The sequence below is a fragment of the Strix uralensis genome, chromosome Z (assembly GCF_047716275.1).
Source record: "Strix uralensis isolate ZFMK-TIS-50842 chromosome Z, bStrUra1, whole genome shotgun sequence".
Taxonomy (NCBI): domain Eukaryota; kingdom Metazoa; phylum Chordata; class Aves; order Strigiformes; family Strigidae; genus Strix; species Strix uralensis.
In genome coordinates, this window is record NC_134012.1 from 32,764,891 (window position 1) to 32,792,597 (window position 27,707).

At 40.6% G+C, this 27,707-nt stretch overlaps 1 long non-coding RNA gene across 2 annotated transcripts in view; it reads right to left on the bottom strand.

The window, feature by feature from the left end:
- The window catches only part of LOC141937531 (uncharacterized), an 847,382-nt gene that overhangs the window by 489,576 nt on the left and 330,099 nt on the right, over positions 1–27,707 (bottom strand). For both annotated transcript variants that reach the window (XR_012626995.1, XR_012626996.1), the window contains exon 4: positions 12,005–12,112. This is a non-coding gene — a long non-coding RNA (uncharacterized LOC141937531). The remainder of the gene's footprint in view (positions 1–12,004; positions 12,113–27,707) is intronic.

A 27,707-nucleotide genomic window follows, 5' to 3' on the forward strand; every position in this document is an offset into this window, starting at 1 on the left:
GTGGGGGTGAACCAATACCTGTTTGCTGCCTGGTCTTTTGTTTGGGGTCTCACCCCCTCTGTGGGTGAGCCAGGGGAAGAGATTCTCTCGGTTTTTGAGAGTTTCAGCTATCCCTGGAGCACTCAGACCAGTGTGCTTGCGGCACTGTGCTTTCTAAATGTCTGTCAGATCTTGTTTTGGGCCATGCGGTACTTCTCCAACAATAGCACCACCCGGAAACCTGCCCTGAGGGCAGATAGCTATAAATGGCAAGGTGTGTGGGAGAAGATGGGCAAGTACCTGAGTGAGTGGTCACCCCCAACGTTCTGGGATTTTACTCCCGAACAAGTGCAGAGTCCTGATAAACTGGTGGAGTGTTTGGAAAAGGTGTGCTGCCAATCTGACAAACCCCAGGAGATGCAGCTCGCTGCGATGTGCTGGGGGCTTGCCCATGCTTACCGCATCGCCCTTAACACTGATCACTGCCCTCAAGGGGGAGAAAGAGCTGCAGGGTCTGAAAGTGAGCCTGCTGGTACAGCAGCTGGGCCAGGGGGACAGGCAGCACCAGTACCAGTCGCCTCCACCAGCACAGCAGCTGAGCCGGAGGGACAAGCAGTGCCAGTATCAGTTGCCCCGATACGGAAAACCAAATATACCAAAAAATCCCCTCACAGTGCACAGGGTGATAATGAACCAGGCCCATCACGAGAGCAGGAGGAAGAGCTGGAGGTAATAATCCGATCTCTATCCCTCAGTGAGTTGCGAGATATGCGGAAGGATTTCGGCCGCAGTCCAGGTGAGCAAATTTGCACCTGGTTGCTCCGGTGCTGGGATACTGGAGCTGCTGGTTTGGAATTGGAGGGGAGAGAGGCCAAGCAGGTGGGACCTTTAGCCAAGCAGGCTGGTATTGACAAGGCAATAGGGAAACAGGCTCAAACCCTCAGCCTTTGGAAGCGACTCCTGCTTGCTGTGAGGGAGAGGTACCCCTACAAGGATGATGCTCTATGTCGGTTAGGCAAGTGGACCGACATGGAGAAAGGCATCCAAAACCTCAGGGAAATGTCTGTGTTTGACATGATCTATGGTGATCTGAATGATGAGCAGTCACCAATGGATCCAGATCAGGTCCCTTGTACACAGCTGATGTGGCGGAAGTTCCTGCAAAGTGGACCAGAGGGACATTCCAAAGCATTAGCAGTAGCATCCTGGTGGCGAGACACTCAGACAGTGGATGAAGTGACTATGCAGCTCCGGCACTATGAGGGAAGTCTCCCTTCCTCCTAACATGCTTTGGTTTCAGCTGTAGAGGAACTGTCTCAGAGGCTCCAGAAAGTGGAACAGGACATGTCCTACATTCCACCTGCATGGGCCGATGTCTCAGCTATTAGAAGAAGGCGTTTCCCCACCCAAGAGAAGGGCAGTGGAAGGTACACACCATGGGGCACCCTGTGGTTCTTCCTCCGCGACAATGGGGAAAACATAAGAAGGTGGCATGGACAGCCCACTCCCGCCCTAGCTGCATGAGTACAGCAACTGAAAGGGAAGACCACCATGAAAGGGGAGTCTTCCAAAAGAGGTGCAGCTCCAGTGTCTAGTCAGAAATCCCCCAGACAGAATAGAATGGCCAACAGTATTCTTGACCCTCTTGAGGGGACAAGGAAGTCATTCCTGTAGGAGTTACTCTTAGATCAAGTGAGTGATGGTGAGCAGGATTAGAGGGGCCCTGCCTCCAGCCAGGTGGAGGAAAGGGATAATCGGATTTACTGGAAGGTGTGGATCCGATGGCCTGGCACATCAGAACCACAAGAATATAAGGCCTTGGTAGACACTGGCACACAGTGCACCCTGATGCCATCAAGCCACAGTGGGGTTGAATCCATCTGCATCTCCGGAGTGACAGGGGGGTCCCAACAGCTGACCCTATTAGAAGCTGAAGTAAGCTTAACTGGGAAGGACTGGCATAAGCACCCCATTGTGACTGGCCCAGATGCCCCGTGCATCCTAGGTATAGATTACCTCAGGAGAGGGTACTTTAAAGACCCAAAAGGGTACCAGTGGGCCTTTGGTATAGCTGCTCTGGAGGAGGTTGAGCAATTGTCCACCTTACCCGGCCTCTCAGAGGACCCCTCGGTGGTGGGGTCGCTTAAGGTTGAAGAGCAGCGAGTGCCAATTGCTACCAAGACGGTGCACCGGCGGCAGTACCGTACTAACCGAGATTCCCTGGTCCCCATCCATCAGCTGATCTGTCGACTAGAAAGCCAGAAGGTGATCAGCAAGACTCACTCACCTTTCAACAGCCCTATATGGCCAGTGAGAAAACCTAATGGTGAATGGAGACTGACCGTGGACTACCGTGGCCTGAATGAAGTTACGCCAGCGATGAGTGCTGCAGTGCCGGACATGCTAGAGCTCCAGTATGAGCTGGAGTTGAAGGCAGCCAAGTGGTACGCCACGATTGACATCGCTAACGCGTTTTTCTCCATTCCAATAGCACCAGAGTGCAGGCCACAGTTTGCGTTCACTTGGAGGGGTATCCAGTACACCTGGAATCGATTGCCCCAGGGGTGGAAACACAGCTCCACCATTTGCCATAGACTGGTCCATACTGCACTGGAGAAAGGTGGGGCTCCAGAATACCTGCAGTTTATTGATGATATCATTGTATGGGGGGACACAGCTGAGGAAGTCTTTGAGAAAGGAAAGGAGGTAATTGAAATCCTTCTGAAGGTTGGTTTTGCCATCAAGCGACAGAAAGTTAAGGGACCTGGAAGGGAGATTCAGTTCCTAGGAATAAAATGGCAAGATGGGCGTCGCCACATCCCAATGGAGGTGATAAACAAGGTAACAGCCATGGCCCCACCAACCACCAAAAAAGAGACTCAATCTTTCCTGGGCGCTGTGGGGTTCTGGAGGACGCACATCCCAAACTACAGCCTGATTGTGAGCCCTCTCTACCACGTAACCCGCAAGAAGGATTTTAAATGGGGCCGAGAGCAACAACAAGCCTTTGAACAAATTAAGTAGGAGATTACCCAGGCAGTGGCTCTCGGGCCAGTCCGGACAGGGCAGGAGATTAAGAACGTGCTCTACACCGCAGCCGGGGAGAATGGCCCTTCCTGGAGCCTTTGGCAGAGAGCAGATGGGGAAACCCGAGGCCGACCTCTAGGCTTTTGGAGCCAGGGATACAAAGGCTCTGAAGCTAACTATACCCTGACTGAGAAGGAGATACTGGCAGTGTACAAAGGAATTCGAGCTGCCTTAGAAGTGGTCGGCACTGAGACACAGCTCCTCCTGGCACCTCGACTGCCGGTGCTGGGATGGATGTTCAAAGGAAAGGTTCCCTCCACACATCATGCAACAGATGCCACGTGGAGTAAATGGGTTGCATTGATAACACAACAGGCTCGAATAGGGAACCTCGACCCCCCAGGATTAGTGGAAATGATCATGAACTGGCCAGAGACCAAAGATGCTGGGATGTCACCAGAACAAGAGGTGAAACGTGCTGAGGAGGCCCCAACCATATAGCAAGCTGCCAGAGGAAGAAAAACAATATGCCCTATTCACTGATGGGTCTTGCCGCATTGTGGGAAAACATCGATGATGGAAGGCTGCAGTGTGGAATCCCACACGAGAAACCACTGAAGCTGTTGAGGGACAAGGTGAATCGAGCCAGTTCGCAGAGGTGAAAGCCATCCAATTGGCTTTGGATACTGCTGAGCAAGAAAAGTGGCCGAGGCTCTATATCTACACTGACTCGTGGGTGATGGCAAGTGCCCTGTGGATGTGGTTGCAGCAATGGAAACAGAACAACTGGCAACGCAAGGGCAGACCTGTCTGGGCCGCTGAAGTATGGCAGGATATTGCAGCCCGGGTGGAGAACCTTGTTGTGAAGGTGTGCCATGTGGACCCCCATATACCCAAGAGTCGAGCCACTGATGAACATCAACACAACCAGCAGGCGGACCAAGCTGCTAAGATTGAGGTGGCTCAGGTGGACTTGGACTGGCAGCGTAAAGGTGAACTGTTCATAGCCCGGTGGGCCCATGAGACCTCAGGCCACCAAGGCAGAGATGCAACATATAGGTGGGCTCGAGATCGAGGGGTGGACCTCACCATTGACACCATTGCAGAGATCATCCATGGATGTGAGACGTGTACTGCAATCAAACAAGCCAAGGGGGTGAAGCCCCAGCGGAATGAACATCGATGGACGAAATATAAATATGGAGAGGCCTGGCAGATCGACTACATCACACTGCCACAGACCCGCCGAGCAAGTGCCACATGCTCACAATGGTGGAAGCAACCACTGGGTGGCTCGAAACTTATCCAGTGTCCCACGCCACCGCCCGAAATACCATCCTGGGCCTTGAAGAGCGAGTCCTGTGGCGACACGGCACCCCAGAGAGGATTGAGTCGGACAATGGGACTCACTTCCAAAATAACCTCATAGTTGCCTGGGCAGAAGAACACGGCATCGAGTGGGTCCACCACATCCCCTACCACGCACCAGCCTCCGGGAAGATCGAGCGCTACAATGGACTGTTAAAAACTACATTGAAAGCAATGGGGGGTGGAACCTTCAAACACTGGGACACACATCTGACAAAGGCCACTTGGTTAGTGAACACAAGAGGATCTGCCAATCGAGCTGGCCCGGCTCAGTCAAAACTTCCACGTGTTGTAGAAAGGGATAAAGTCCCTGTGGTGCGCATGAGGGACCTGCTGGGAAAAATGGTCTCGGTTAGTCCTGTGCCGGGCAAAGGCAAACCCATCCACGGGATTGTTTTTGCTCAAGGACCTGGGTGCACCTGGTGGGTGATGCAGAAGGATGGAGAGGTCCGATGCGTACCACAAGGGGACTTGATTGTGGGTGAAAACACACCGTGAGTTATACTGCACTTTTGTTAATTTTTCTTTGTCAATGCTAATTGCTAAGTGGCAGCTGGATGTGATGCACATGGTATAGAATAAAGGGGTGGATTATGTCCTGGTTTAACCAGGATAGGGTTAAGTTTCCCCAGCAGTGGGCGGGGGGAGCTCTAGCCGGGTTATTCAGATACCATGCGGACGTCGCATCCTGGCGCGCGTCACATTTTCCTGGCGCGGGAGCGCGGGAAGAATCGGTGATCGCGTGGGGTTCGCGCCGCTGGGTTTTCTCTCACTGCTATATTGGTAGATATTTTGCCCTGTTCATTGTTATTACTATTATTCTTATTGTTATTGTTGTTGTTTGTTGTGTTGCTATTGCACTGCTGTATTAAACCTGTCCTTATCTCAGATTGGGGCTTTGTATTTCACTCCCTTTGTGGGGGAGGGGCAGCGACTGTGTGGTCTCAGACCCCGGCAGGGGCTAAACCATTACAGTAGGGCTGATGGTTGGACTCGATGATCCCAAGGGTCTTTTCCAACCTGAATGATTCTGTGATTATATTCACATAACATTGCTGTTTAGTCTGCTCTTAGATTGACTCATTTATTTAGTAGTTTGTATGTCCGTCACACAATATAGTTACTATTAACCATCAGCAAATTTTGCACTTATAAATATGCAAAAGTACTTAAAATTCTATCTTTGTAGATGTTCTGGTTTCAAACACTTTCAAGAACACATTATTTGCATAAACACACTACTATTCAGAAGATTCTTTAAAAGTTATGTAAAATGCTATCAAGTCTCAATTTTAATACATTACCAGACCTTAGTTTAAGAACTGCAGACAGGATTTTCATCATGATTAATGGGAAACAGTTTGCTGTTTTGTCTATATATAACTTTAAAAATTGTTGTTGATGACCAAATAGGAAATAGAAATTCCTATCCTGCAGAGAATATCACGTAAGTAACAGCTCCAAAACTGGCAACAGGAGGTATTGCCCATACTCATTACCTGTATTTTCAAAGGACAAAAAACCAGGGAGACAGAAGGGTTAAGCTTCTTTCTTGTCCTTGTTTACAACCTTAATCAATCCAGAGAGAACTCATCAGTGCATACAGGGTTTCTCTTTTCCTGTGTCTAAAGGAATTGTCGGTTCAGTGTGTCTCTAAAGTCTATCTTCACACACGTAAATTAAACAATTATAAGAGATTATAAGATTAAGAGACAAATCATAACCAATTCTACCTTGTCAAATTTTGCCATCACACAGGACTTCAGGAAGGCTACGCAAATATTAACCTTGACCTTCAGTATGTATTAAAATCAGGGATAATCAGTTGATAATCAGGTAAGTGGTCTCTGGAGAAAGAAGACCTCATCCAAAGGGGTTACTAAAATCTTGTGCAAATCTGATCCCGATGTTATACAGATGCAAAGCTTTAACCTTTCTTAGAGATGAAAGCTGAAGCCCTGGAGCAGGGGTCAAGATAAACATGTTCCATTTCTGGCTTAACACCACTCTCCTGGTGTCAAATGCTCACTTTGCTGTGGCTTGGTTCCCAAATGTAAAATGAATACAGTAGTGTCTCCTTCCCTCGCTTTTTATTTGCTAGCACTGGGACAAAGATGACCTAGAAAGACACCAGCAAAAAAGCATTCTGGTGTCAGGGTATTTCAAACTGTTGTAACATGAACAGTAATAGTTCCTGGGTTTATATCTTTCATTTTACTTGGATTTATTTGTTGTTACTGAGATTGCAAGTATTAAGCTAAATTCATTAATATACACAGATTTTATTTTTAATCTAAAATAATATTTTTTTCTTTAAATCTTGCACTTTCCTCACTGGAAATACTTATGAAATATATAAGTTAACATGCTCACTCTTCATCTGATTTTTTTGTATTGCAGAGGTTATAAAAAATTTCCAAGTCTTAAACAATTTGGTCTGCCCACTCTGTTCTGTAAAAGTTTTTCACCACATGTTAGGGAAGTGTTTGAAAGGTATGTACTGAATATATATCAATGTAAAGATCAATCTGGGGTACACCTAGCTGCAGTCTGTAACAATATGAAGCATGTCCACATTCTAGTCTAAATTTCTGATTTCACTTACTTTCATACTTTTCCTCATGAAGGTTATCCTGACATTCAGAATAAAAAGAGGTCCATATTTTAGAGTAAGGATGTTTCTCTAAATAAACTAACTCTATTGCTTTTTCAACGGCTAAATTCCATACCTCTAATCTGGGATTAGTATCTGAAAATCAGAGGGAACAGAGACTAGTTGACAGATTCTCATGGACATGCACTTCTTGAATAGAGGTCAGGCATATGAATATCTGTTCTTTTGGTGTTTTATGTAGTGTTTTCAGCCACAAAACTAGAGAATGATTTAATCTCTAGAGAAGACATCTCTATGTCATCTAGTCCAACCGCTCTGTGCAAAGCACATCCAATTAAAGCATATTGCTCCAGATGATGTCCAGTCAGGTTTTGAGTATTTTCAAGAATGGAGATTCCGCAGTCCTTCTGAGTAACCTGCCTACCATCACAGTAATAATTTTTCATTATTTCTAATCAAAATTCTGTGTATCGGCTTGTGCTTGTTGTCTCTTGTCCTTCCTCTGTGCACCTCTGGGGAGAGTCTGGCTCTGCCTCCTCTACATCCTACGATCAAGTAGCTGTATATACTAGTAAGTCCCCTTCTCCCCCCAAAAACTGTCCCTTCGCCAGGCTCAATAAGCCTAATCCCTTCAGCCTGTCCTTGGATACACTGTCCTCCATCCCCAGACCACACTGGTCAGGACTTTGTCCATTCCATCAATGTCTTTCTCACACTGGAGTGTCCAAAGCTGTGCACAGCATGCCAGGTGCTATCTAACAGGTACTGAACAGCAGTGCAGGATCATTTCCTCAGACCTGCTGCCTGCACCCTTGCTAACACAGTCCAGGATGTGGGATTGCTGTGCCTGGGTGTACCACTGCCTTGGGGCCAGACTAGTGTCTCCCAGAGCTCCCAGAGCCATTACTGCAGAGCTGCTCCCCAGCTGGTCAGCCTCAACCTCTGCTATTACCTCCCAGATGCAGGACTTTGTGTTCACCTTCATGGGGTTCCTGTCAGATAATTACTCTGAGCAGTGGCCCTGCCCTCTAGCAGATTGACCACTCCATGAACAGTTTGTGTCATCTACAAGCACAATGAGAGTGAAATCTGTACCATCAATCAGTCCATTAATGAAGAACATTAAATAGAATTGTTCCTGGTATTGCTCTCTAAGAGAAACTACTGCCTTCTGGTCACTAGCTGGGCTTTGTATTATGTATCACAACACAATAAGCCCAGGAGCCTGGGCCATTTTCAACCCACATGGATGACTGCTTATCTGGTTCATATATCACCAATCTAGAAACAAAGATATTATGAAAAATGCATTAAAGGACTTTCTAAAATTGGGGTGATCAAGTATACACATCGATTGGATAGGCATGATTTGCATGGACCTGGATTTTCCTGAACTTGTTAAATACTGAGCCTATGATCTAGAACAACCTCTGTGCTACAGTTTATGTAGCAGCTGTTAAAAAGACAAGATGTTACTTACCTGCCTTACATGATTATTGTGGTATTTCTAAATTTACAATTTCACTTTTAATTAAGAAATAACTAAAATAAAACTACTATAAATGACTAGACCTCAGAGGGATGTGCTCAACATTCACATTCCACATCACAATGTTGAGGTCTGTTTTTTTCCATTACTATGCTTATTACCTCTGATAATTTCAGATGACCCTTTCCCACCTCATAAATATTGGTCATCTGATATGTCATATCAATGTCTTAGATGAGAAGACAGTTCTCAATTTGTAAAGTGTCAAACAAGTGTCAAACAACTAAACAATTTAAACATGTCCACTGCCTATGATTGTCTCCTTTTAATGTGAAATTTGTTGACAAAAGATTTTTCCTTCTTCAAACATTACTGGAATATTTCTTTAGCTTCTCATGTTGCATAAAACACAGCAGAGTGTTCAACACTGTTGAGCAGAAGCTTGAAATTGCTTGTATGCCACTAGCTTAGATAGCTTCTTTGATCTTGAGATGAGTTTGTGAGACACAGAATTGTAACATGATGTTATAAACAGAATAGATGAAACATCCAGTAAAATGTGGTGTGTAAACACATTGGTACTGGTGCTAATTTAATCTTGCATGTGCTTGAAGAAATAGACAACCTGCAATACATCTCCACATTGCTTCTGCTTAATATACAAATATCTATGAAGTGGAACTTTTTTTCTGCTTGAGAATTAGAATAACTCTTGATTTCTTTGTCTGACCACATAATATTGAAATATTCAGTAAACAGTTATATAAAGTATCCTGCATTAAATAGATAATAAGACCACGAATTTAAAAGGAATATTCTTCCACAAACTGTTGTCAGTAGTGAGCATTTCCAGGTTTAGTAATTTAGGGTTGCCTTCTGAAAATCTAAAGATTACTTATTTGTGTCAGAAAACAGAAAAAAAATTGTCTCTAATTGTTCACTTTTAACATAAGAAAACCTGCTTTATTCACAAGCAACAACAAAAGGTTAACAAAACCCAAAAAACTGGCAACTGGAAAATCTGTGTATAGTAATTAAGCCTATCAGTCTCCAGGATACCTAGGCAATAGTTAGAGTCATCCTCTTCAGACCGTGTAGGGCTCACAAGGTAACTATTTTCTAGCCTGAGATCTGCCTGAGATTTCCCCTGTCTAGGTATGTACCCAATTCATGATTGGCTGTTAGCAAAGATATAAAAAAAAAAAAAATAAAATTGGGAATTACTGTTAACACTTAGGAGCTGTTCTAGACTTCATGCAGAAATCAAGGCAACTCTACTGCATACTGTATATAAACATGATCTTTTGTTATAGGCTGGCTCTTACTGTCACATGCATTTCAGGAGGTTCATCCCAAGAAACCTGATGACTGTAATCCATTTTTCAGCTGTTTCTGTCTGCTACATGTTGCTTATATCAGAAGGCCTGCATTACACATAAAGAGTGGTGGCAAATGGAGCTTTTCACAGAGGTCTTGCCACAAAAGGGGAATTACTGTTAGAAGATAACTCCAAGACCTTTGCCCTTTCTAGTTTCTTCTAGGATGTGATAGAAAGTCATATCAGAATTAAGATTTCGTAAGGCTCAAGGTATATTCTCTTTACCGCACCTAAACTTTACTCAGGTGTTATCTAAAATGCCACAATATGTCTAAAGCAGATGGGATCTTGCTTATTAGTTGCTCCCTCTCACTAGCAATTGGATAATAACAAAGAACTCCCCTTCTCAAAGTCTCAGGATTTTTTTAGTTTAAAGCATGACTGGGCTTCATCTTTATCAGTAACCACTAATACACTCCCTTTAGGCCACAGGGTCTTTTGCTTTCAAAGGGTAATAGAGATTTGAAGCAAATAAGCTGCTGATAATTAATAGAGGTGTTTCCTAAATGCAGCTATCAATCACCAAATTGCTGAAGGAATGTTCTCACCCTTCCAGAAAATTTTGAGTCACACATCAAACACTAATAAAGAGTAAAATTGGTAGTTGAAAGTTTTAAATGAAAAATAGCTCCTCACATAAACATTATTCTCAGCTTAAATCAAGAATATGGTACCTTAAGTTTCTTTCCCCTCTATGCCTGATCTAAAAAGAACTCTTTAAGATTCACACATTTGATATATTTAAGACCCTGTGAAGAGTCCTAGTTCTTTTGTTTCATGTAGCAAATACTGTATATGAGTCATAACCTAGTTTTGTTTGTCTAACGGTGGACAAAGAAGACAAAGCATCCATTCAACTTTATCAGCATTTCTAATATTCAGTAAAGCAGTTGGTGATCCAAGATTAACACAGTCACTGAGAGGAATTTGGTTCCTCTATTAGTCTGTGTCTGTGCAAATAGCTCTAAAAATAAACATTTCTAGTTCTAGATATTTCCAACCTGTCAAGTATTGTAATGGTATGAGTTAATAGTTTATTTTGTGGTAACACTAGCACATTTTCAAAGATTCTTTTTTTTTTTTTTTTTTTACAATACCATATCTTGCCTCTCTCTGATGCATGAACATCTTTTATTGATACTCCACCCTCACCATCTTTCTTTCTTTCTTCTTCTCCTTCTCTCCTTTTTCTCCTTTTCCCAGGCTAGTATCCTCCAGGTTTCTTAGCAGTTGTTCAAAGAGGAAAACAGACTTTCACTGATAAATTTTACTGTGTTATACTGTGAGTAAAAAGCATATCTGACAAATTGAAAATCATCCTGCCTTTATCTTCTCTGTGAGCTCCTACTAGCTATAGAAAAGTAGGTTTTGTTTTTTAACATTTACTAGGAAAGAATATAAGGGAAAGTAAATTATTGTAAGTTAAACCGAGGTACTGGAGTCCATGAATAATAAAAAACTAAGACTGCAAGAATGAGAGGTGTGCTTTAATACAGCTGTTGCCTTCCACATATTTCGATCACGAAGTCCTCTGCAGATTTTTTTATGTGTGTGTATAATTCCTTACTTTGTGGTTTTAGCACTGCTGTCACCTTAGCTCCTAGCATGTAAGTGATAACTTGTGAGACTCTCTCAGAGATCATCTTCAGATAACCAAGACTTCTGACTCTGTCCTTCATCCACAATTGTCTCCCATGTTTTCTTCCATGAGAAATGCAATACGGAAGAAGGTCCATTTATTTAGAACCCAGATAATGTACCTTACATTTTTTTCACCAGTTTGTCTTTTACATTAAATAGATTACTGTTTCTCTTTATTTTCATGATCACTGAATATATGTTCATGTTTTATATTTATGTTTTATAAGAAGTTATAATTATTTTAAGTGAATATTTTCAATTGTCTAGAAAGGAAGTGTTATCAGAATATGATGTCATTAAGTTTGCAAAATAACATTATGAAGAGATGAAGTTACATACTGATTTAAAGATGTGTTTAAACGAGAAATTGAATTCCACAGCATGGGAAACCAATGTGCTCTACAGTGTCTCAGAAACGGCATTTTTAATTTATGTTTGTTCTTAGAAATCAACAAGCTTTGTCAATTTAATCTGAAATGAACATCCGCATGCATAAGATTTCACTTACTTGGAGGTGAGGCTGATCAGCTCTTCCACAGCTGGTGCCAACATTCTATCAGTCAAATTCTTAACTAGGTTGTAAAGGGCCAGGAAAGCAGTTGCTTTTTACTCCCACCTGGAACAAAATATTGTGTCAGTTACTTTTTTTCATGGTCTTCCAAGTGCAAGAAGATATTCATTACATTATATTTTCCTGTCACATTAAGGGTTCATCAGAACATTCATACAAAGGATGGAAGCATAAACTATTACACTCTCTTAATTTCTCAAATATGTGATCCAATATGTGCATAAACAAATGCTATAAATAATTATTTTGCTATAAAAATTTCTTATAAAATTTACTGTTATATTTATTTGTAATTGTTAAATTTAAATAAAATATTTATTCATATAAAATATGCGTTTCTAAATGTGATACTGAAGAAAGTAAAACCAAAATATTTAGCAGTAGAAAATAGAAGTGTTTCGGAGCAAAGTAATTTATTACAGGTATCTAAATAACAAAGATGAACATTTATTTTTATCTTAGAGTACTGTTTATTTTTTCCAGATTTCTTCCCCTTATTACGGACTAGAGTCTTCAAAATTATGACAAATTATTTTTAAAACAGAAGGTTAATAAAGTCTCTCAATTTTAAACTGCTCTCTATAACCTTTGAAAGGTCATGAAGATAAAAAGAAGACCCAACTGACTAAAAAAGTGACAAATATGATATCCATCTACAAAAGCAGGCAAAAGGAAGATTCAGAAAACCATAGTCCAATCAGTTTCACTTTAGTTCCTGGGAAAAATTACAGGACAGGTCCTCATGAAAGTTATTTGCAGGCACAAAAAGAGCAATCAGTGACAGCAGGCAGGTGTGTGGTGGCATGGTGACCACCTGACAAAAAGCAGTGTTCTCTGCTTCTCCTGAGCCTCTAGCACCTGGTAGAACCAATGCAGCCACACATGTAGAGCTCCTGTCCAAGCATGCAAGCACCCAGGTTTCCAGCTACGGGATGTGTAACGGGATATTCCTGAAGTTGGAGAGTGATTGCCAACAAGCCTGGGGGAAGTGTGACCAGATAGATGAACTGCTCTGCTTGGCAGCCGAGCTGCAGGAAGAGGTGGGCAGACTGAGGAGTATTTAAGAGTCTGAGAAGCAGATTGATCAATGGAGTCACACTCTGCCATCTCCGATGCATGCAAGCCAGCTCAGGCAGGGCCACTAGGGAGGCAGGTCCAGGATCTGGTTTGTGCCAGGAAGAAAACAGTGTTAAATGGGTTAAGAAGTGGAAGAAGGTTACAGCATGGAGCCATAAGAGAAACTCCTCCTTATCCTCTAAGATACCTTTACAGAATAGGCATGAGGCCCTGGGTACAGTGGATGAAGAACATAATGAGATAGAGGAGGAACCTATGGAAGCAGTCTTGCCATGGTCAGAGACACCAACCCTCACAACAAAACCTGCATTAAGACCAGTGACAAGAAGCAACAGTGAGTTATGGTCATTAGCGATTCCCTCCTGTGCAGAACAGAAACAACTTTTTGCAGACTTTTCAGGGAGCTTGCTCCCTCCCTGAGGCTCAAATTAGGTAGATCACCACAAGACTGAAAAGCTTAGTATAACCTTCAGACTACTATCCATTCCTGCTCTTTCCTGTGGGTACTAATGCTGTTGCAACAAAAAGTCTAAGGTTGCTAAAAAGAGATTACAGAGCCTTAGGAAGAATGCTAAAAAAATTCAGGAGCACAGGTAGTGTTTTCCTCGGTCTTCCCAGTAATGGAGGGAGACTTTGGAAGAAATAGATGAGCCCAGTGTATCAATACGTGGTTCCAGGACTGGTGCTTCCATCAAAACCTTGTTTTTTTAAACCATGGAAGACACAAAGTATGCTGGGTCCTGATGGGATCTATCTGCCCTGATGGGGAAAAAGCATCTTTCGGTGTAAGCTGGTGGGACTGATCAAGAGAGCTTTAAAGTAGAAATGATGGGGGAAGAGGATAGCAACAGGATTGCAGTACGTAAGCCAAGCATTGATGTGTTATTGCCTGAGAGTGGCAATGCTAGTGGGAACAGTTACACTGCTCCTGGGAGCAAGGAGAACTCAGAGCGTTATCTGAAATGCTTGTATACCAACAAACACAGTATGAGAAAAAAACAGGATGAACTGGAAGCACTGGTTAGTACCCAGAACTGTGATATCATTGGTATTAGTGAGACTTGATGGAATGAGTCTCACAACTGGAGTGCTAGGATGGAGCATTATAGGCTGTTTCAGGAGGGATATACAGGGCAGGAGAGGTGGAGGTGTTGTGCTATATATAAGGAAGAGGTTTGATTGTACAGCTCTTACAGTTAATGATGATGTGGTTGAGAGCTTCTGGGTGGGGATTAAGGGCATGGAAAACAAAGGAGATGTTGTACTGGTGTCTATTACTGGTCACCCAGCCAGGATGTAAGCACTGATGAATTATTCCATAGGCAATTAGGAGAAATTTCTGGATCTGTAGCCCTTGTCCTTATGGATTTCAACTTCCTAGATGTCAGCTGGGAACATCATACTGCTGTGATGAATAGGTCTTGGAAATTCCTGGAGTTTGCAAAAGATAACTTCTTGTCACAAGTACTCAGTGAGCCAGCTAGGAAAGATGTCCTCCTACACTTGCTATTTGTGAATAGAGAAGGACTCATGGGAGATGTGATGGCAGGTGGCTGTCTTGGCCACACAGGTCACAAAAGAGTTGAGTTAAAAATTTTTAGTGTAATGAGAAAAAAGGTCAGCAGAGTTGCTACCCTGAACCTCAGGAGAGAAAACTTTAAGCTGTTCAGGTACCTACTTCTCAGGGTACCTTGGGAATCTGCTTTTGAGGGTACCCCTTAGGAGTTCCTACATGCTGGTCAGTTTTTAAGGATCCCCTTTTAGAAGCACAGGAGCATGCAATTCCACTATGTCATAAGTCAAGTAAGCAGGGCAGAAAAACAACTTGGCTAAACAGGGAACTCCTTGTGGAGCTCAAGAGGAAAAAGAAGTTGTATGATCTCTGGAAATAAGGTCAGGCTTCACAGGAAGATTACAGAGCTGTGGTCCGTATAGGCAGAAGGATGATGTAAAAGGCCAAAGCTCATTGAGAGTTGAAACTGACCAGTGCTGTATCAGATAACAAGAAGGTCTTTTTAAAGTATGTTAATAGCAAGAGGAGAACTAAAGAAAACATTGGACTGATACTTGTTGAAGATGGTTATCTGACTAATAGGAATGAAGAAAAAGTGGAGGCACGCAATGCGTTTTTTGCCTGTAATAATGGCGACAGACCTTGGGCTGCCCAGTCCCCTGAGCTGGAGGATCACAAGTGTGGGAACACTGACTTTCCATTTGTGGACACTGAAACTGTAAGGGACCAGCTGTACCAGGTGAATGTCCACAAGTCCATGGGGCCTGATGGGATTCAACCCAGAGTACTGAAAGAGCTAGCAGATGTTATGTCAGGACCCATCTTGATCATCTACGAAAGGTCTTGGGAGTCTAGGGAGGTCCCTGCTGAGTGGAAGCTAGCTAATGTTACAAAAAGGGCATGAGAGAAGACCCTGGAAACTACAGACCTGTTAGTTTAACCTCAGTTACTGGAAAAATTATGGAGAAGATTATACTCAGTTCTATTGAAAGACATTTCAAGGACAATGCAATCATCAGGCACAGTCAACATAGGTTCACAAAGGGAACGTCCTGTTAACTAATTTGACATCCTTCTGTGATAAGGTCACCGGCCTAGTGGATGAAGGGAAGGCAATAAATGTAGATTTTTTGGATTTTAGTAAGGCTTTTGATACTGTTCCTCACAGCATCCTTCTGGACAAGTTGTCCAACTGTGGGATGAGTGGGTTCATGGTGCACTGCGTGAAGAACTGGCTGAGGGCAGAGGTCAAAGGGTTATAGTGAATGAGGCTACATCTGGCTGGCAACTAATCACCAGCAGTGTTCCTCAGGGCTCAATTCTAGGGCCAGTTCTGTTCAATATATTCATTAACAATCTGGATGCAGGAGTTGAATGCACTATTATCAAGTTTGCTGATGATACCAAACTGGGAGGTGCTGCTGACTCTCTTGAGGGACAAGAGGCCTTGCAGAGGGATCTGGATAGATTGGAACATTGGGTAATGATTAATAGGATGAAATTTCACAAGTCCAAATGCTGGATTCAAACACAGAATAACCAGCTGGTCAAAAGAGCTGTATTTAGCGTTGGTGCAGCCTCACCTAGAGTACTGTGTGCAGCTCTGGGCCCCAGAATTTAAGAAGGTTGTGAACGTCCTCTAATGTATCAAGTGGAGGTCAGCAAAGATGGTGAAAGAGCTGGAAAACATGTTCTGTGAGGAACTGTAAGGATTTTGGGCTTGTCTAATTTGGAGAAAGGTAGGCTGAGGGGTGACCTCATTGCTCTCTTCAGCTTCCTGACGAGGGGAAGTGGAGAGTGAGGTGCTGATCTCTTCTCCCTGGGTTCCAGTGATAGAAAGCATAGGAATGGTTCAAAGTTGTGCCGGGGGAGATTTGGGCTGGACATTTGGAAGTATTTCTTTACTATGAGGGTGGTTAAACATTGGAACAGGCTTCCTAGAGAGGTGGTTTATGCCCCAAGCCTGTCAGCTTTTAAGAGGCATTTGAACAATGCCCTTAATAACATGCTTTAACTTTGGGTCAGCCCTGCATTGGTCAGACAGTTGGACTAGGTCGTCATTGTAGGTCCCTTCCAACTGGAACTATTCTATTCTATTCTACAAAAAGCCAACACATCTTTACCAGGTTAAACTCTTCTTGACCAAACTGATTGCTTTGCATTATTACAATACAGTGAGAGCTGTGAGATCTATGTATTTTCTCAAGCATCACAATAAAAGTTAATAACATTAATGAGGAAATAGAAAACTGTGTATTTCTTAAATATCTGTTCTAATTATACATACTGAGATTCACAGCTTCCATATCACTGTATATCAGAAAGGACTGAGACATCTATGAAGATATGCATATGTGAAAAAACACAGTGGGAAAAAATTGTCATTCATTATATCTATAACATTAAAATATTCAGTAATTTTGTATGTCTTCTTGACCACATGATACATCTGTTGTTCAAACTAAAAGAGCACCAAACAATCATGAAGAGAAATTATCATCATATTATAGTTCTCAGCTGTATTACAACACAATGAATGGATTTCTACAGTGGGCATAATTTTTCACAAACTCACTGGCTTAAAACAACTTTATAGTGAACTTGTATGCTATGCTAACACTGTGGACAGGACAGCAATGTTCAGAAAATCACAGCTGATTTGTAGAAGTTTCAGATCATTATCCATCAACAGTCTTGTTGTACAGGGTATACAAGTTATGAATCAATGATCAGTTATAATAAGGCCAGACAAGAAGAATGATTAATAGTATTAATTATTTCCTTAATTCTGTATACAAACATTGGGTGGAGAGGCACTGCACATCTGGCAAATTTGTGACCTTTAATTTTCAGTGTAACCATCTAGGAGAACTAAACTATGTTATGTACTAATGTTATTTTATGTATTCTTTTTTCTTGAAGGTAAATGGCACATTTTATTTCTTCATAAAAATAATTGTGACCTAAACACTAAAAAAATTCAGTAACACTTCTCCTGCCCTCTAGCTGTCCAAATAATTGATTCATTATAATCAATTAAAATAATCCTATAAAATTAATAAAATGCAATTTCCTAACAGCTAAAAGCTTGTTCTACTGTGTTATAATTCTAACATAAGAACCAAATTCCTCATCTTAGACACAGGAAGTTAATGTAATTCCATGGAATGCAAAGTCTAATTATTCCCTGAACACTCTGCAGTTGCAGACTGACACAATTAGTAAATTTGCTCTCTCAGAAACCTTTTTTTACTCTTTCCTTCAGTACAAGTTTTAGTGGAAGTTATTCATACACATAAATCCCCTTAAGGACAAATTTAATTCAATAAGCTTACAGATTTGACCATAAATAGCTATCTAGAACAGAACTAGAACTTTTTTTCCAACTGTTGTAAAGTTTTTGAGTTTCAAAACATTTTTTTCCACAGGGAGTATTCCAAAAGTGTCTGGACACTTTGTCAGAAATGCAGCAACCTTTCCAAAAGAAGTGAACAGGCAAATCTAAGTATGTCTTCCTGATATGTTTAGACTGGGAAGGCAAATAGGTGGAATGTGGAAGACAGAATTAAATCCCTCTGAAGTGCTTCAGCCAAAACCTCTCTTTATTGTATATGCCCTCACTAGTTCAATTTTGCAACTAATTAATATTTTCTTATGAGAAATTATTCTAATGGTAAATTTCCAAACAGCTTTAGCCTAGAATTCGCCAAGGCAGAGGAACACAGGATACACATGACGATTAACTAAATACTGAATCATCAGCACAGGCTAAGGGGTAGAAATCTCTTTTATTACTCTTAACTTGAAATTGGAAAACAAACTTGTGCAGCAGCAACACCATGAGATTTTTATCCCACACTTACACTGCTGTAGGAAAACAAACTGGGTGCACATTTTCCATTCCAGTGAAGCAAATAACCCCTTTATCTCAGAATTTTTTTTTTTTTTCATCTTGAATTCTTATGTTTTCTTTCAAAGTACTTCATCTTTTCCTATGCCCTTTCTTGGCTTTTCTCCTCTTCTTGTTTCCTAGAGCTCAGTTTCCCTTTCTGTTAGCCTCCAGCTTTACACATTTCAGACTCAGCAAACCTACTTTCACCACTTTCTTGCCAATCAGCCCAGAAATTTGTTTTTCCCTTTTCTGATAGGGATGCAGTTGGCCCAAAGTTATTTTCGCCTGTATTTTGCACTTGTTATCAGTTGGGAACAGAAGGAAACATCACTTTGGTTCCTGAATGAAAGCCGAAGATAAGCATGAAGCTTTGGGCTGTCTGCTTCTGTTAGCCACTACAGGAGCACTGTGTATTATTGTCTCTTCAATTATGTATGCTGAAATTGCCTGCCAGGAGGGCTGAAACATTTACATGTTCTCAGAAAATGGGCTGAAAAAGCCAGATGCCAATAAATAGTTGACAATATTAGAAAAAGGTTAAGATTCAGCATTGACATTTACATATATGCTTCTGGCCACAATGAATTCCAATGTATTAAATTCAGACTTAACAATGCTGCTGCACAAAGACAGAAGCTAGACACTAAAGGGAGGATTTTGAGGAGAAGTAATATGTCTTACTGGATCTGTTGATAGAACTGGAAAAAAATGACGAAATGCTGGTACAAAAGTCCTTGTTCAGATCAAAAGAATGTAGGGAAGAAGAATTCAGTTATGCTCGATATAACATGGGACACTGATATTACAGTTTGTTTGAAAATTACTTATTAAAATCACAAGACATAATCTGAAATCCTGCCTCAGCCATCACAGGAAAAATACACCAGTGATCATTCCCAACTAAGGAACGTTTACATGATACTCATGATTTCTGAAGATGGGAAAATACTTCTTCAGTTCATCTTAATAGTGTAAAACAAATTAAAAGGAAAATTATTTGTAAAAACGACATGATATTCTTTCAGCTTCTATATGTAGTGGCAATAACAGAGTTCAGCCTTTGCTGATTTCTTTGGACAGAAAGAGTGGCTATATGTGCTGTTGATGACTTCCCTTTAAAAAAATGAAATCCCTGTTCTATTTCTCTTCATTCATACATGTTCATGATTCTATTATCTTTCATTATGCATAGGCAAACAATATCAAATTAATAGAACAAATAATGTCAAATTAATAAAACAAATAATACGAATATACATCTTATCTTTAGTTACTATCCCTGGAAGTGACACCCTTTAAGAGTAATTTTTTCTTTCCCAGTGACAGAATATTTGTTACTTTTTGTGTATTTGAGAGCTGTACTTCTCTCTTTGGTAAAAAGTATTAAAAAATTTGCCATTGAGTCATTTCTTACAGACATAGTCATACAATTTAAAAATAAAACCAAACAAAAACCAAAACAAAAGCATGATCTCAAATAAAGCTTTTTTAGTACTTAAAGGGTTATGCAGACTAAGTTGATGAGTTTTTATCAATAATGTAACTACACCACAAGCATGGCACTGAACAATTACAGAAGTAATAAAAATATTAAAATGCATTTAATTTCTGTCAGGACTTGAACATCATGGTCCTGTTTCTAAGTGTACAACATATCTTTTAAACTGACAATACCAAAAGAAAAAAAATATGACAAAACCCTATCTTTATATGTAACATGAATTTAAGAATTTTTATTAATAACAACAGCATAAAATATAGAGTATGGTAATCCATGACAGGCTTTTCTGTTACCTCTTTATATTACCAGCCAGTATCCCTTTACAAGAATTTATATTTAACAGCAGAAAGTCATATACTATGTTCTCTATTCTGTTTGTGGAAAGAATCATAAGGAATCTCTTTTACTGTAGCATGTCTTCAAGAGAGCATGAGATTATTAGTCTTCTGCTGCCCCCAAACTTTACTTTGGATGTAATCCATCCATTTATAATTTGGGGTCAGTGTGATTCTTTGGTTTACTTTGTTTTGTATTTTTGAGTGGATGGAAGATGAAGTAAAGTTTATAATGGTAATCTGGTAAAGCCTTTGCAATGAAGAAACTCTTAAATCATAAATTAGTATTTTTTTCCTGTATGGGGAACTATATTAGGTTTATGTGGCAAGACTGGAGGCAGGAAGAATGCTGCAGGGGCGGTTTCTGTGAGAACAGAGACTTCCACCACATGAGACAGAGCTGGTTCCAGCCATCTCCAAAATGTTACCACCACAGGACACAGCTGAGTCCCTCAGCCAAGATGATGGCACTTCTGTGATAATGTATTTAAGAAAGGGCAAAATATACTGTGTAGCAGTTGTGAGAGAGAGATGTGAGAAAAATGTGAAACAGCCCTACAAACAGTAAGGACAGTGGAGGACAAGGAGGAGGAATTGATGCTCTAGGTGCTGGAACAGATGTTTCTCTGCAGCCCACACAGAAGATTGTGATAAAATAGGTTTTGCCCCTGCAGTCCATGGAGGACTACATTGGAGCAGATATCCACAGTGTACGCCATGGAGGACCCCATGCCACAGCACGTAAACAAGCCCTAAAGGAAGCTCCAGACTGTGAAGAGGCGACACAGGAGCCTGTGGAGAGGAACCCATGTGGGAGCAGGTGTTCTGGCAGGACCTGCAATCCATGGGGGACTCAGGCTGTAGCAGTCTGTTCCTGAAGGGCTGTACCCCACGGAAAGAACCCATGCTGTAGCAGTTCTGGAAGGACTGAAGCCATGGAAAGGACCCACATTGGAGCAGTTCATGAAGGGTGGTATACCATGGGAAGAACCCCATGCTGGAGTGGGGAAAAGTGTGTGAAGGAAGGAGAGGCAGAGATGAAGTGTCATGAACTGTCCTTAACCCCCATCTCCCATCTTTTTGCACCACTCAGGGTGGAAGGTCGTAGAAGAATCAGGAGTGAAGTTAAGTCTGAGAAGAAGGTGGGGGTGGGAGAAAAGTGGTTTTAGTTTTGTCTTTTTTTCTATCTTGCTCTATTTTTATCTGGCAATGAATTAAATTAATTTTCTCCAAGTCAAGTCTGTTTTGCCTGTTGACAGTAACTGGTGAGTGATCTCCCTGTCTTTATCTCAACCCATGAGCTCTTCCATCTTATTTTTCCCCAGTTATGTTGAGAAGGAGGAGTGAGAGAGCGGCTTGGTGGGCATCTGGAAGTCAGTCAAGGTTAACTCACCACAGAAACATCTCATTTTTAGGAAAAGAAAATATGACTGTTATCTTGTTCCATAAGAAAAAGACGTAAATGGGGGATTAGTGAAGAACTTAGATTTCCTTGAGGTTCATCATGTTCTTATTTAACTAGAGCTATAAATTAATTTATTCAACCTCACATACAATGTTATTTAAGAAGGTACAGATTTCTCACATTGTTTTTTTTTTTTTTTTCATCCTAAACAGATAATCAATAGCGAGGACTTTGCTAGGTTATTTCTTCCACCTAATTTTAACCAGTGGTATACCACATTTTCCAATGTGGTATTAGTTCTGTTCCCATAAACAGTGTAGAGATATTAACAGATGACAAGCTTTTCAATCTTATTTTCTCCCCCTGTCCTGTTAAGGAGAGGGAGTGAGAGAGCAGGTGGGTGGGGATCTGGCAGCTCTCCAAGCTCAACCACTACAGCTGCCAGCCTTTTGGTCTGAGTGCTGCAAGGGTCAATAACTTCACTTTCTTACAGCCCTTAGGTGTAATGACTGTACACATTTCTCCCTGAGTAGGTCATGGCATCAAGGGAGGGCTCCATGTACTCCAGGTTTTAGTGGTAGGATTTTATTATCTGAAATATACCCAGATAATCCAAAACCAGCTGAGTTCAGTTTTGACACTTCTAGTCAAGATGTGAGTTATTATGACCATAAAATTTAGAAGCTGAAAAATAATATTCATATTATGACACTTCAGGAACTCCATCTACTCATTTTGCTGTAAAGAAAATTAAGAAGTTTGCAAAAAACTTCCAAACTCCCCATCAGAATGAGCAGGGAAAATTTCCTACTTGAATAAAAATCTAGTGATCAGCATGACCTTGAACGTGTCAGCAGATACACTGAAGAAGTATTTTTTGTCTTTGCATCTATCTTTTCTTCTAGTCTACAGTTGCAGCTAGCTTCTGATTCTTCAGAGAAAGATGAGAAAATATATATCTAACCAATTGCGCATCAAGACAATGTACTCCACTTTGCTGATGACTGGCTAAAGCTCTGAAGCATGAAATTTGATTTTGTTACTAGTTTAATGTATAGATGGAAGTACAAAGAACATTAAAATGTCAATGCATTAAATTTTGTTTTCCCCAGTAGTCTTGAAAGATGATCATGAAAATGGGAAATCAGAGATTAAAAGATTTCAAGGTCCGAATGAGCCAAAGCAGTCCTATATTCATTAAAACCGTACACAGAGGTTATAAAATTTTATGGAGTGAAGTATACCTTTGAAATAGTTGTGTTATCAAATGATTGAAAGTTGCACTACTCTGACAAAAATATCTCACAACTAGAAAGTTTATTTCTAATTCTAATATTATATTTGTCTAAAAGTTGGCTCTCAATAACTGGATTTATGTCGCCATTTTGTCTTCAAAGTTAACCGGCTGTCCTCTCCTTCCTATTATATTTTTGTGCATATACATATATATTCATGTAGAATTCATCCCTCAATCTTCCCTCTGATTAAGCTAGACAACTTAATCTTTAGAGGTCTTGCATTTTAAGGTTGGCTTGATTCTATTTTCAGAATGAAAGCTCTGTCTTCCATTCTGACAAACAGTTTCATCCTTAAACCTCATGGCTGAGTGAATAATCATCATTCATGTACGCTGCAGTTGGGTACCGAGTAATTTCTTAAATAAATTGTTCTAATTTTTAATATGGAGACATGTAAAAGTTAATGCATATGGCATGAAAATAACTGAAATGACCAGAAACTGCTTGGGCAGCTATTAACATAAAATACAATTTTACTTCATTTTGGTACTACAGACCCTTATTATTATAATCATAATGGTGACCAAATTGCTTATAATTACTTTTGAGGGTAAGAAAGAGCAAATCCAGCAATTTCTGTAGCAATCTTAAACTGTAACCCTAAGGCCAGCTTCAGAGTTTATAAGCAACAAAGTCTGTGAAGGATACAGTAGGTAAGATAGCTGCAGAGATCACAGATCCTTTCAAGTGAGAGGGGGGAAGAAAGAAAAATAAAAGAAAATATAAGAAATATAACTGCATATACAGTTTCAGCATACTGCCAAATCCCTACATAGATCTTACTTATTTACTAATTTGAGAGAGCTTTTTTTAAGATGATGTTCATTACATATAACTAAAATACATGTAAGTTCATTACGGAAGTGGAAAAAAAGAAATAATAATGCACCTGGAGGAACTGGCTGAACGAAATGTCTTCTGATGTGTTGGTATGCAGTATCATGACATGAGTCAAGTATAGCTGGCAAGGAATTCTCAGACAAAACTGACTGTCACTGTAAATGGTTTTCTAGCCACAGAATCATAAATAATTTAGGTTGGAAGGGAACCTGGGAGTGGTTCTTTTAGTCCAGTTCAAAGCAGAGACAACTTACACTGGATTGCATGTTGTTTTTCTAGTCGAGTTTTGAATTAAAATTAAATTGAAACAAGGAAGTCCAGGAATTCCAGTTCACAGAGCCAGATTACCAGGAAAACATTGGATTTAAGTAAGGTTTCTTAGATCTTTACTAGAAGCTGTTACCCTGTAAACCCTAGCAACCACAGCTTAACAAGGGAGATTGAGGTACTACCAAACTTTAATTTGATTTTAAACTTTGAAAGCAGAATTTTCCTCTATTTAAACATAGGGAGTTTCTACAGTTTCAGCTTTGATTTGAAAATGGAATGATCTACCACCCCTCCAAATTTCAAGCCTGCAATCCAGGCTGCTTTTTGGAAAGAGAATCGCAGTTTTCTATTTCTTCTGCTATCAAATACAACACATGCATATATAAGTTATTCTTTTTCCTCTACAACCTCTTGTATGTGAAGCAAAGGATATACGAGTACATGGTTCTTTTGAGGGATATGTACAACAAGCAGAAAGGAATGTTAATTAAGGAGCAATAAGATTTAAAAAAATAGGCTATGTATTACCGCATGGGAATACTGCTATTTAAAATTTTTGGTTTAAGGCAGCAGCCAGACATTGACAGAGAAGGATGCAGTAATTGTAAGCCAAGTAAGACGATTTAAAAAATAATCTCAGTAAATATCCCTGCTCACTCTTTCTGACATAACAATGATTCTGTTCAGTCTCAAAAAGCAGTCAGTTGATGAGCATATCCAGCTAGATAAAGTTATCTCAAATTTGGTTAGATAAGATTAAGCTGGATGCTTTAGATAACCAACATTTTTGAAATGTTATGACCTAAATGAAGATATAACACATCAAATATGCCAAAATTTCAGAAATTCAAGTTATGATGGTGATATAAATCATCAGGTCTTGGCCTGATGGAACTCACAGAGCTGCAGCTCCAACATGTTTGGTAATAATCACTTGGACTCTAGACATTTGTTAAAGCAAGATAAAATCAGCCTAGGTCAAGGCAAGTCCCGTCAGGTCCTGAAACTGTACTGTCAGATTGATGTAAAACTTTCTGTCAACTAACAGTGGCAAAGATGATATTTACTAGGCTTTGGGATCTGAAGAAAAAGTGCTTTAGCTTTTAGAAGTACTAGACTCTCAATTTATTCAATTTATTCGTTTTGGTTTATTTGGCTTCAAACAAATAATGTTTGGATTTTCTGGGCTTTCATATGGATTGTGCTTAAAATTTTACGTGAAATTCAGCTACCATGCTTCTGTAAACATATGCGAAGATAATCCTAATGACCAACCTTAGTCAGGGAAAGGGCCCAAGTTTATTGTGCAAGGACAACACTCATTAAAAACATTGCTCATACTTCTAAATACATTGTTCATCATCCATGCACTATTCATCCTAGCAAATTCAGTACAGTCTGTTTACTGCTCTCTTCAGTACACTAAGTATGCTCTCCATATGTGCTAGTGAAATCTGCCAGATATAGGCATGTTCTAACTTCCTGTTTGTTTGGACCAATATTGTTCAGAAGAAAAGGAAGTTATGTTATTAGGAAAGGATGTAATTACTGATCCATTCTGATTTGATTTCAGAAATTCTTAACTGTGCATAAATAGTCCATGGTTAAAAAACGGTTGTGCTATTAAAACAATTCTTGGAATTCCCACATAAAGAGTGGCATAGATCAGTTTTCAAAAACCATATAGGTGGATCTCATTTTTAAGCTTCATACAACACTGATTTTTTTTTTTTTTTTACAGCTCCAGTAACAATACATAAAGCCACATAAAAGATCTGCATTTTAAAACTTTAAGGCTGTCTTCCTTATCTTTCCTGCTGAAGCAGACCTATTTTAGTAATAGGTATAGCTGGAAAAATTCTAATTTATTCAATAACCTTAGGGATAATTGTCTCTGGTTGATTTCTAGAATTTTTTGATATCAGATATCTTACTGTCTCTGTTTTTGTGAATGAATCCAGGAATCTAAAGTGACTATTGACAACACATGCAAAGACTGTCAAAAGCTACAGTACTTTATATCAGGAACCAGTACAGCTGCTATCTGTTTTCAGGAACTGGGGAATGGTGAATGTGTTACCCATGCACAAGGCACATGGAAGCTATGATCTGGAGAAACACCTGTTCAGATACATTTACTCTCTCATCAGGGAAATAAAAATACACGTACTTTGCATGTAGCCCTTGATAATTACCTTAACATGCCAGGTTTTAACTTTAATATAAAAATTATGCTCAAAAAGATAATTTTCTCCTAAACAAAAGCTTATCTTACATTACTACATGAAGAACAGATGTACTCAAGGGCCACTTTCATCAGTGTCAATGGTAAATTTTTGATGAAGTTGTTTCAGTCATCCTGGGGCTGTGCTTGACCCTGGGTCCACTCACCAGGTCCAGTCCCAACATCCACCTGTAGGCTGACATTGCAGCCTGGACTTGGCCTGTCCTTATGCCTACAGAAGAGCCTGAAGTCGTGCTCTGAGGCTATCCTTGACCATCCCTCCAGCCTACCATGCTTCCTGGATGGGGGCAGCAGTACAGGCTCTGGCTGAGGCCCTGCCCTACCAGTCCCAAGGGAGTCCCCACCTCTCCTGGCCCCAAGGGAGCCCCTATTCCACATGGCACCCTGAAATATATCATGGAAAGTTATGTCATAGGAACATGAGGTAGGTCACATTCAACACCTTTATTAATTATCTAGATGATAAAGTAGAATTGTCTAGCCTAGTGAAGAGAAGACTCAGGGCATATCCCATCAATGTATATAAACATCTGAAGGGAGGGTTCAAAGAAGATAGAGTCAGATTCTTTCAGTAGTGCCTAGTGACAAGACCAGAGGCAATGGGCACAAACTGAAACACAGGAAGGTCCTCCCGAACATAAGAAAGCCCCTTCTCACTGTGCAGGTGACCAAACACTGGAAAAGATTGCCCAGAGAGGCTGTTGGGTCTCCATCCTTGAAGATTTTCAAAAGTCATCTGGACATAGGCCTTAGCAATCTGCCCTAGGTGACCCTGCTTGAGCAGGTGGTTTGGACTAGATGACCTCCAGAGGTCCTTTCCAACTTCAACTTTTCTGTATGGCTGCCTGCTGAATCCTGACTAGGCAGCAACAGTTTTGGATGTCATACCTCCCATTCATTGCCTTGCCTTCTTCTGTCCTAAAGGAAAAGCTAGTTTTCAACCTTATAGTCCTCCTAATATGGTAGATGTAATGGACTGTTTTAAAAATCTTCTTTGTGGCTTCTATTGGGAATAAGCCAATAAAAAGTAATTGAAGCCTTTTATGTAGCAAGGGCAGAATCTGTTATGATGCAGACTGTTATGCTCAGTACATCAGAGGAATAGCCACAAACACCAGGTGCTTCATACTGTTCTCAGGTACTGCTCAGTGTTCAGAAGCATACAACAAAAAGTCTTGAGATATTTTCATGGTTTGATTTGGAAGATGGGAGATTAGCTTTTTACATATATGGAGTCCAGATAATCTGGTTTGTTGTTTGTGTC